This window comes from Chrysochloris asiatica, unplaced genomic scaffold, assembly GCF_000296735.1.
Source record: "Chrysochloris asiatica unplaced genomic scaffold, ChrAsi1.0 scaffold00079, whole genome shotgun sequence".
Taxonomy (NCBI): domain Eukaryota; kingdom Metazoa; phylum Chordata; class Mammalia; order Afrosoricida; family Chrysochloridae; genus Chrysochloris; species Chrysochloris asiatica.
The window spans coordinates 3,522,727-3,530,506 of record NW_006408597.1 but is presented as its reverse complement, the minus strand read 5'-3'; the positions used below and the strand labels follow the sequence as shown (position 1 = coordinate 3,530,506).

Here is a 7,780-nt window from a genome sequence, read left to right as displayed (position 1 = left end):
TCATTACTGGCAAAGGCGACAAACCATGGATTTCTCTTCCCCGCGGAAGAGAGAGATAAGAGACTGGCTGCCAAGCAGAGCAGTGGGTGAAATATTCTCAAGGTGATGTGAATGAACAAATCTTTACATAATTGAAGATATTAAACAAAACAAAAAAAGAATTATTGCCTCGGAAACCCTATACAGTATCTCTGTGAGTCAGAACCAATTCCACAGCACATAACCACCACCACCACTATTCCATTGTATGTGTGTTTGTGTGTTTCACATTTTGTTTACCTATTCATCTGTTGATGGACATTCAGGTCATTTCCATGTGTAGGCTATTGGGTAGTGCTATAATGAACACTGATGTACATGAGTCTGTTTGCATCACTGCTTTCAAGTCCCTTTGGTATATATATACCTAGGAGTGGGATTGCTGGGTCATGATATATGTTGGTGTATGTATTTTTAATAATAACTTCACAGTAGAGAAATGTGATAAACTGTACCTCAGGAAGTAAGGCCATCAGGGTTAACAGAAATAGTGATAAGTCACATTATTATTATCTACCCTTGATAGAATGAGAATGGCTCAGTACCTCAGTGATCTTCCTCTCAAAAACATATAACCCCAGGGAGGAAAAAGATGGTGGCCTAGGCAGAAAGGCTGTGCTGGCTCTCTGCAGCAGAGATATAGAAAACCAGACAAGACAGATACAGAGAATGGTCCTGGAACTTTGTGGTCCAGAGGAGCGGATAGAAAAGTGGATCGTTGCTTACTGGGAGACAGAATTGAATGGACGCAGCAAGAGATGAGGTGACCAATGAGCAGCAGCAGCCAATGGAACCTGCTGCAGCTATTTGAAAGTTTGTGGATGGCTTTAGAGATGAGGGAGCATGTTTGCATTGCAGAAACCTACCTGAGACTCATGGAGACAAAGGTACAATTCTTTTTTTTTAATTTATTCCTTTCTTCCTTTTATTTCTGACCAGGACACAACCCCAAGGAATCTCCCACTTTTCAGGCAGTTGGAACCACTTAGAGATTGTGGTTCCAGCCCACGGAGGAACTATATACACTAACCTCATGAGGGCAGGTTCTGATCCAAACCTGGACTAGTTCTCACTAGGAGAGGAGGCTACACAGATATGAAGGGTAGAGAGAGGGGGAAAAAAAAAAAAAGGAATAAAGGAGGCAGGCTGTGTGGGCCCTCTGGGCACTCCATGGTCAATTTGAACTTTCCCAGGCTACTGTGAAGGCAAGAGGCCAGTAGGTGGCAGAGCACAGAATTAGAATTATTCTTTATTCTTAATTTCTTGCTATTGTTGCCTGGTTCTTTTTATCTTATTTTATTTTTTTCTTTTCCCAGTTTTATTGTCTTTATGCTAGTTTTTATTTTTGTTTTGGCTTTGTTTCTTTGTCCTCCTTTTCTCTTCTGGGAGTGTTTTTATTCCTGTATCACATGACAGAAGATAGCAACTGTGTCCATATAGCCAAACCACATTCATACCCTCTACAACTCCACCAATTGGGCAAGAGCCAATACCAGCTGCTATACACCAGAGCAGTGATGACAACCAGAATCTGCTAAAACCACTCTTGGTGAGTGCCTAAGAATATACCAGCATATATTCATCAACTTAATACAAATATAACAAAACCACAATGCTTAAAAAGCAGCAGGAAATTTCCGTTCAAATGCAGAAACAAGACAGAGTAGCTCAAACAAATGACTAAAAGGAAAAGCTAGAAAATGCTTTTGAGGAGAAAATGCAATGGAATTACCTGAAAAAGAATTCAGGAGAATGATACTGTTTCATAAAAAGGTGGAGGAAAACAAGGAAGAATACAGAATAGCGCTACAGGAACAATCAAACAAAATGGATACAGCATTAGAGACAATACAAAATCTCCAAACAGAGGTCCATGTGGTCAATATTAAAATATCAGAAATGGACAATACACTGAGAGGGCGAAGGAGTAGAATTGAATCAATAGAAGCAGAACTACTGAACTTGAAGATAAATCTCTTAATACTAACAGTTATTAAATGGGAAGCTAATTTGAAAAAAGTTTAGGTAAAACTACTAAAACACAATAAAATATTATTAAAAACAAAACCAAAGGAAGACTGAGAAACTGTCACAAACACAAGTAACCTAAGTGGTCTATGATATCCTGATGGACTACAAGGTCCATAAAGGCCACTAAGTAAAATACTAAGGAAATATAAACAAAGAATGGATTTAGGTTAGTAAGAGGTACCCTGGTGGTGCTGTGGGTTAGGCATTGGCCTGCTAATGACAAGATCTGTTGTTCAAATCCACCAGCTGCTCCGAGTCTGTCTGCTCCCACAAAGATTTATAGTCTTGGAAACCTTTAGAATGGACTTGTTTGGGGTTTTAGTTATAATATATCAGTAATGGTTCATTGATTTGCCAATGCAAGATGTTACTAATAGGGGACTTGGGTAGAAAGGAGGTACATGGGAATACTCTGTATCTGTTCAATTTCTCTGTACATCTAAAACTGTTCTAAAAAATTAAGTTTATTAGTAAGAAAATAATAATTATAATAAAACTGACTAAATCACCCTCCCCCACCCCAATTAGGTTACCTGCTGATGCCAGTTAAATCACTGGGGTCTTTGTACGCTACAAATATGTATCTAATACATTCACACAAGGAGCTCTGTTTGGCACAGGCTGTAACTTAGAGGTTGGTGGTCCAAACCCAGCTAGCAGCTGTGTAGGAGGGAAACGAACCAGTGCAATGTTTCCATAAAGACAACAGCCAAAAAAACCCCATGGGGCAGTTCTACTCTGTCACATGGAATCAGTGCGAGTCAGAAGGGATTCATTGGCCCCAACAACAACAGCGATGCGTTCACACTGTTAGAGATCAAATGCTTTCTTTGTACTTAATCTATATGGAGCAAGTATTGCCATTTCAGCATTCTTCACATATATAATTCAGTGACATTAGTGATGTTAATCATCTTGTCCAACTATTACCACTAACCGTTAATGAAATTCTTTTTAATAGTAGTTTTTAAAATATTTAAACACATCTTAGTATGAAATTCCAGTCTTCATTATTAGCAAACCTGAATCACGCCAGAATAGCCGAGCATACTTTGAAATCCATAGAACTGCTCTGATGGAAGGAAAGTCAAATGAAATATTCTTAATTTCTGTCCTGCACTATAAGGTCGATGGTTCAAACCCATCAGCCACTCCACAGAAACCCTATACTGGGTCTCTATGAGTCGCAACCGACTGGATGGCACATAACAACAACATACTCTGGGTCTCAAAGATGGAGGAAAAACTCCTTACCTCAAGGCAACACAAACATCTCAGTTACCTCAGCTCCCTGTTCCCCTCCCCCAGCCCTGAGCACTCAGTGAGCAACTGTTTGAGGCTGCAGTTGTCTTTGTCCTGCATTTGCCTGTCAAGTCCAGGACTCCTAAACAGCGGGAAGGGCAGAAGGCTGGTATTAAGCTGGGCAACAGATGGCTGAGACATGTCTTCTTTATGCTCAGCTGCCTGTCCAGCCTGCCAAACTGTGTATATTTCAAACATTTGAGATTCAACCCAAAGAGACAAGTAATGATTTTAAATCACTTGCTGAAACACATGGCTAATCCTTGGGTAGCTAGAAAAGGGAGCTTTAAAAGCCCATTTAAATCCAGTGAGGGGAACAAGAAAACCCTGTGTGCTTTCGCAGCATTGAGCCTAGATCATGCCATCCTGGGGCAGTTGAATATTTGTTCAGGACCTCATCCTGCTTTCCATACTTTGGGGATGCATGAGGTGATTGGGTATGTGTGTTTATTTAGGTAAGTTTGGGTACTGAAAACATACATTCTGGAATTTGCCTCCTGCTCTGGAATTGGAAGACCTTGAGGCCAACCTACTTCATAAATTCAGTCAATTCTATTTCCCTGTTGTGGTTCAGGCTTTTCTTACTTCTTGCCTACATTATGCCAACAGTTCTGTCATTAAGCTCTCCTGTTACTCAGGGTCATTTCAATTATAGTATTCAAGGCATTTATAAGCCTCTCCCATCTTGAATACGGAGTTCTGGTGTGGTGCTGTGGGATAAAGCACTGGACCGCAAGGTTGGTTTGACCCATAAGGTTGGTGGTTCAAATTCATCAGGCACTCCTCAGAAACCCTATACAGGGTCACTATGAATCAGAACTGACTCAATGGCACTTAACAACAACCACAATTGGGAGACCTGGATTCAATTCTGGGCCTCCTCATACCTCTCCAGGTACTGCTTCCATTTCTCCCCTTCACCACAAAATTTTTTGAAATAGTAATCTGCCTCCCTGAAGTCATCCTTCACTTGTTATTCACTCATCCGTCCCTACTGTTCCACTGAAACTTCTCTTTTCAAGATTACTAGCAACTCTTATGTTGCAAAGTCATCAGACTTTGTTCTTCCGTAGCATTTTGACTTGGTCACTTCCTTTCTCTTGCAGCACTCTGCTTTCTTGGCTTTTGTGCTGACATTCTCTTCTGTGTCTCCTTCTAGGTCCTCAACTTCCTCTTTTCAGTCTCATTGCCAAGCTTCTCCTTCTATAGATGGCCACTACATGTTGGGGAAGCTTAGGACTTGCTCCTGAAATAGCTTCTAGTCTGTGTTTACAACTCCCAAGATGATTTCATCTAGTCCCACATCTCCAAATACCACCTGAATACAGATGAGTCCCGATTTTACATCTCCATCCATCCCTGTGCCGACTCATCCATCCAATTGTCTGCTTTCTGTTCCCACTTGGTTGTCTAGCAGGCACATCACATTGTATGTTTTCAAATGAAGCTTTGGATTCTCTTTACCCTTAAATTATCTTCCTCTTCTAATCCCTTTCCCTGCTCTTAGTAAATAGTATCTTTCTTTATTCACCTGTGCGTTCAGAATGGAATTCTAAAGTTATCTTTTGTTCTTCCTTTTTCCTTATCCCCTTCATCCAATCTATCACCAGGTTCAGTCTACTTCCAATACACTTTATCTCTACCTCACTTTCTCTCCATTCACTGGCACCTTCCTTTTCCAACTCACCATCATATTTCACCTCAACAAGTAACATAGCTTCTTGACCAGCCCCACTGCTTCGTAGTGTTCCTTCTCAAATTCATTCTCCACCACAGTGAAAATGAATAGTTCAAAATGTAATTTGGTGACTATTACGGATTGAATTATGTCTCCAAAATGTATGTGCTATAAACCCTAACTTCTCTTTCTGTAATTGTAATCCCATTTGGAATGATTCTCTTTGCTATGCTAATGAGACAGTACAAACGCAGGCTGTGTCTTAAGTCAGTATCTATTGGCTGTTGTTGTTCAGTGCCATGGTTTCTGACTCATAGTGACCCTGTATAGGGTTTTCAAGGAGTGGCTGGTGAGTTTGAAGTGCCAACCTTGCAGTTCAACAAGCAAGCAAACAAGCAGAAATGGGGAAGATAGATGCCAAGCCACATGGAAAACTCCAAGCTACCAGAAAACAGAGCTGAAAAGACAGGGACCATCCCATGAGCGAATAGAGAAAGGGGAAGATTTTCCCTAGAACTGGCACCCTGAATTTAGACTTCTATCCTCCTAACCATTTCTATCCGCCAACTACTAAAGCCAGTGATGGAGAAATTTAAGAATTCTACCAACTTCTTTAGTCTGAAATTGATTTAACATACAATTTAAGATGTATTGATTACTGGAATGCAAAGGTTGGAAAAAAGAGTAGTTTGGTCACAGAAATGATGCTGGAGATGGCATGATAGAATTTTGAAAGACCAATGACTTGTTCATTGTAAACACTTTTTTTAAACAGCATAAAAGGCAAATATACACATGGACTTCACCAAATGGAATACACGAGAATCAGATTGACAACATTTGTGAGAAGAGACAATGGAAAAGTTCAATATCATCAGCCAAAACAAGGCCGGGTGCTGACTGTTCATATGTAAGTTCATTGCTCATATGCAAGTTCAGACTGAAGCTGAAGAAAATGAAAACAAGTCCATGAGTGCCAAAATATGACTTAAAATACATTAGACACTAATGAATGAAGACCAGAAGAGTTGTGAAATGACATCAAGAGCATCATACAGGAAGAAAGTAAAAGGTCATTAAAATGACAGGAAAAAAGGGAAAGGCCATAATGGATGTCATAAGAGACTTTAATGTTTGCCCTTGAGCATAGAGAAGCTAAGGCAAACTGAGAAATGAGGCAAAACAGAAAATTTCAAAGGGCAGCTGAAGAAGACAGTCAAGCAGTATAATGAAATGTGAAAAAACCTGGAGTTAGAACACCAAAAGGTACAAACACACTCAGAATTTCTCAAGTTGAAATAACTGAAGAAAAAAATTCAAGTCTCAGATTACAATATTGAAGCATTCTGTGAGTCCTGGTGTGGCACTGTAGGTTAAGCACTGGACCACAAGGTCAGTTTGGATTGCAAGGCAGGCAGTTCAAACCTACCAGCCACTCCTTGAAAACCCTATGCAGGGTCACTATGAGTTGGAACTGATTCCATGGCACTTAACAACAACAACATCTGCAAAATATTGAATGGCGTGGAAAGCATTAAAAGAAGATGGAAAATATGCACATAGCCATTGTATCAAAATAAAATGGTCAACCATTTCAAAAGGTAGCATAGAGGATCGAGAACTGATGATACTGAAGGAAGAAGTCCAACCTGCCCTAAAGGCACTGGCCAAAAAACAAGGCTCCAGGACTTTTTGGAATGCAAATTGAAATCTTTCAACAAACTGATGCAGCACTGGAGGCACTCATTCATCTATGCCAAGTTACCAGGCCGACCGATTAGAAGAGATATTTGTGACCATTCCAAATAGAGGTGACCCAATGGAGTGTGGAAACCATTGAACAATATCATTACTATCACATGCAACTAAAATTTTGCTTAGGATAAAATGTGCCCTTTGGATATTTAAATCCATATATATATTTTTCACTTTGTATGTGTATATCAAATATTTTTGCTTTGTTGATTTGTGAAAAATAAGATGTAAAATGGAAGCCACAGGGAGGAAGCAGGATAACTGTTGTTACAGGAGGGGATAGTAATCATTTAGATGAAACAAAACATATGATTGGTTGAAAGTAAAAATAAACAACAACAACAACAACAACAACAAAAAACACCTTTTTTTTTTTGCTTAAGTTGATTCAAAATGGTTGCAACAGTACATTGACAGGGAGCTTCCATTTTCAAGCCTTATTCAGAAGAGGATGTGGAACTAGGGATGTTATTGCTGACATCAGATGGATCTTAGCTGGAAGCAGAGAATACCAGAAAGATGTTTATTTGTGTCATATTGATGATGCAAATGTTTTCTCTGTGTGGGTCATAACAAACTATGGATAACATGTGAAGAATTGGGTATTCCAGAAACGTTAATTATGTTCATGAAGAACCTGTATACAGACCAAGAGGAAGGAGACAGCTGTTAGAACAATACAAGAGGGTACTGAATGGCTTAAAATCAGGAAAGGTGTGTGCCAGAGTTTTATTCTTCCACCACACTTATTCAATCTGTTTACTGAGCAAATAATCTAAGAAGCTGGATTACATGAAGAAGAGCATGGCATAAGGATTGAAGGAAAATTCATCAAAAACCTGCTGCAATATACAGATGACACAATCTTGCTTGCTAAAAATGAACAGGACTTAAAATACTTACTGGTGAAGAGCAAACACCACAGCCTGAACACCTCAATGTAAAGAAAACAAAAATCCTCACCACTGGACCAAT

General features: G+C 39.6%; 1 pseudogene; it reads left to right on the top strand.

The window, feature by feature from the left end:
* Nucleotides 1-90, top strand: part of LOC102835446 — an 8,214-nt pseudogene extending 8,124 nt beyond the window's left edge.
* Nucleotides 91-7,780: the final 7,690 nt, after the last annotated feature.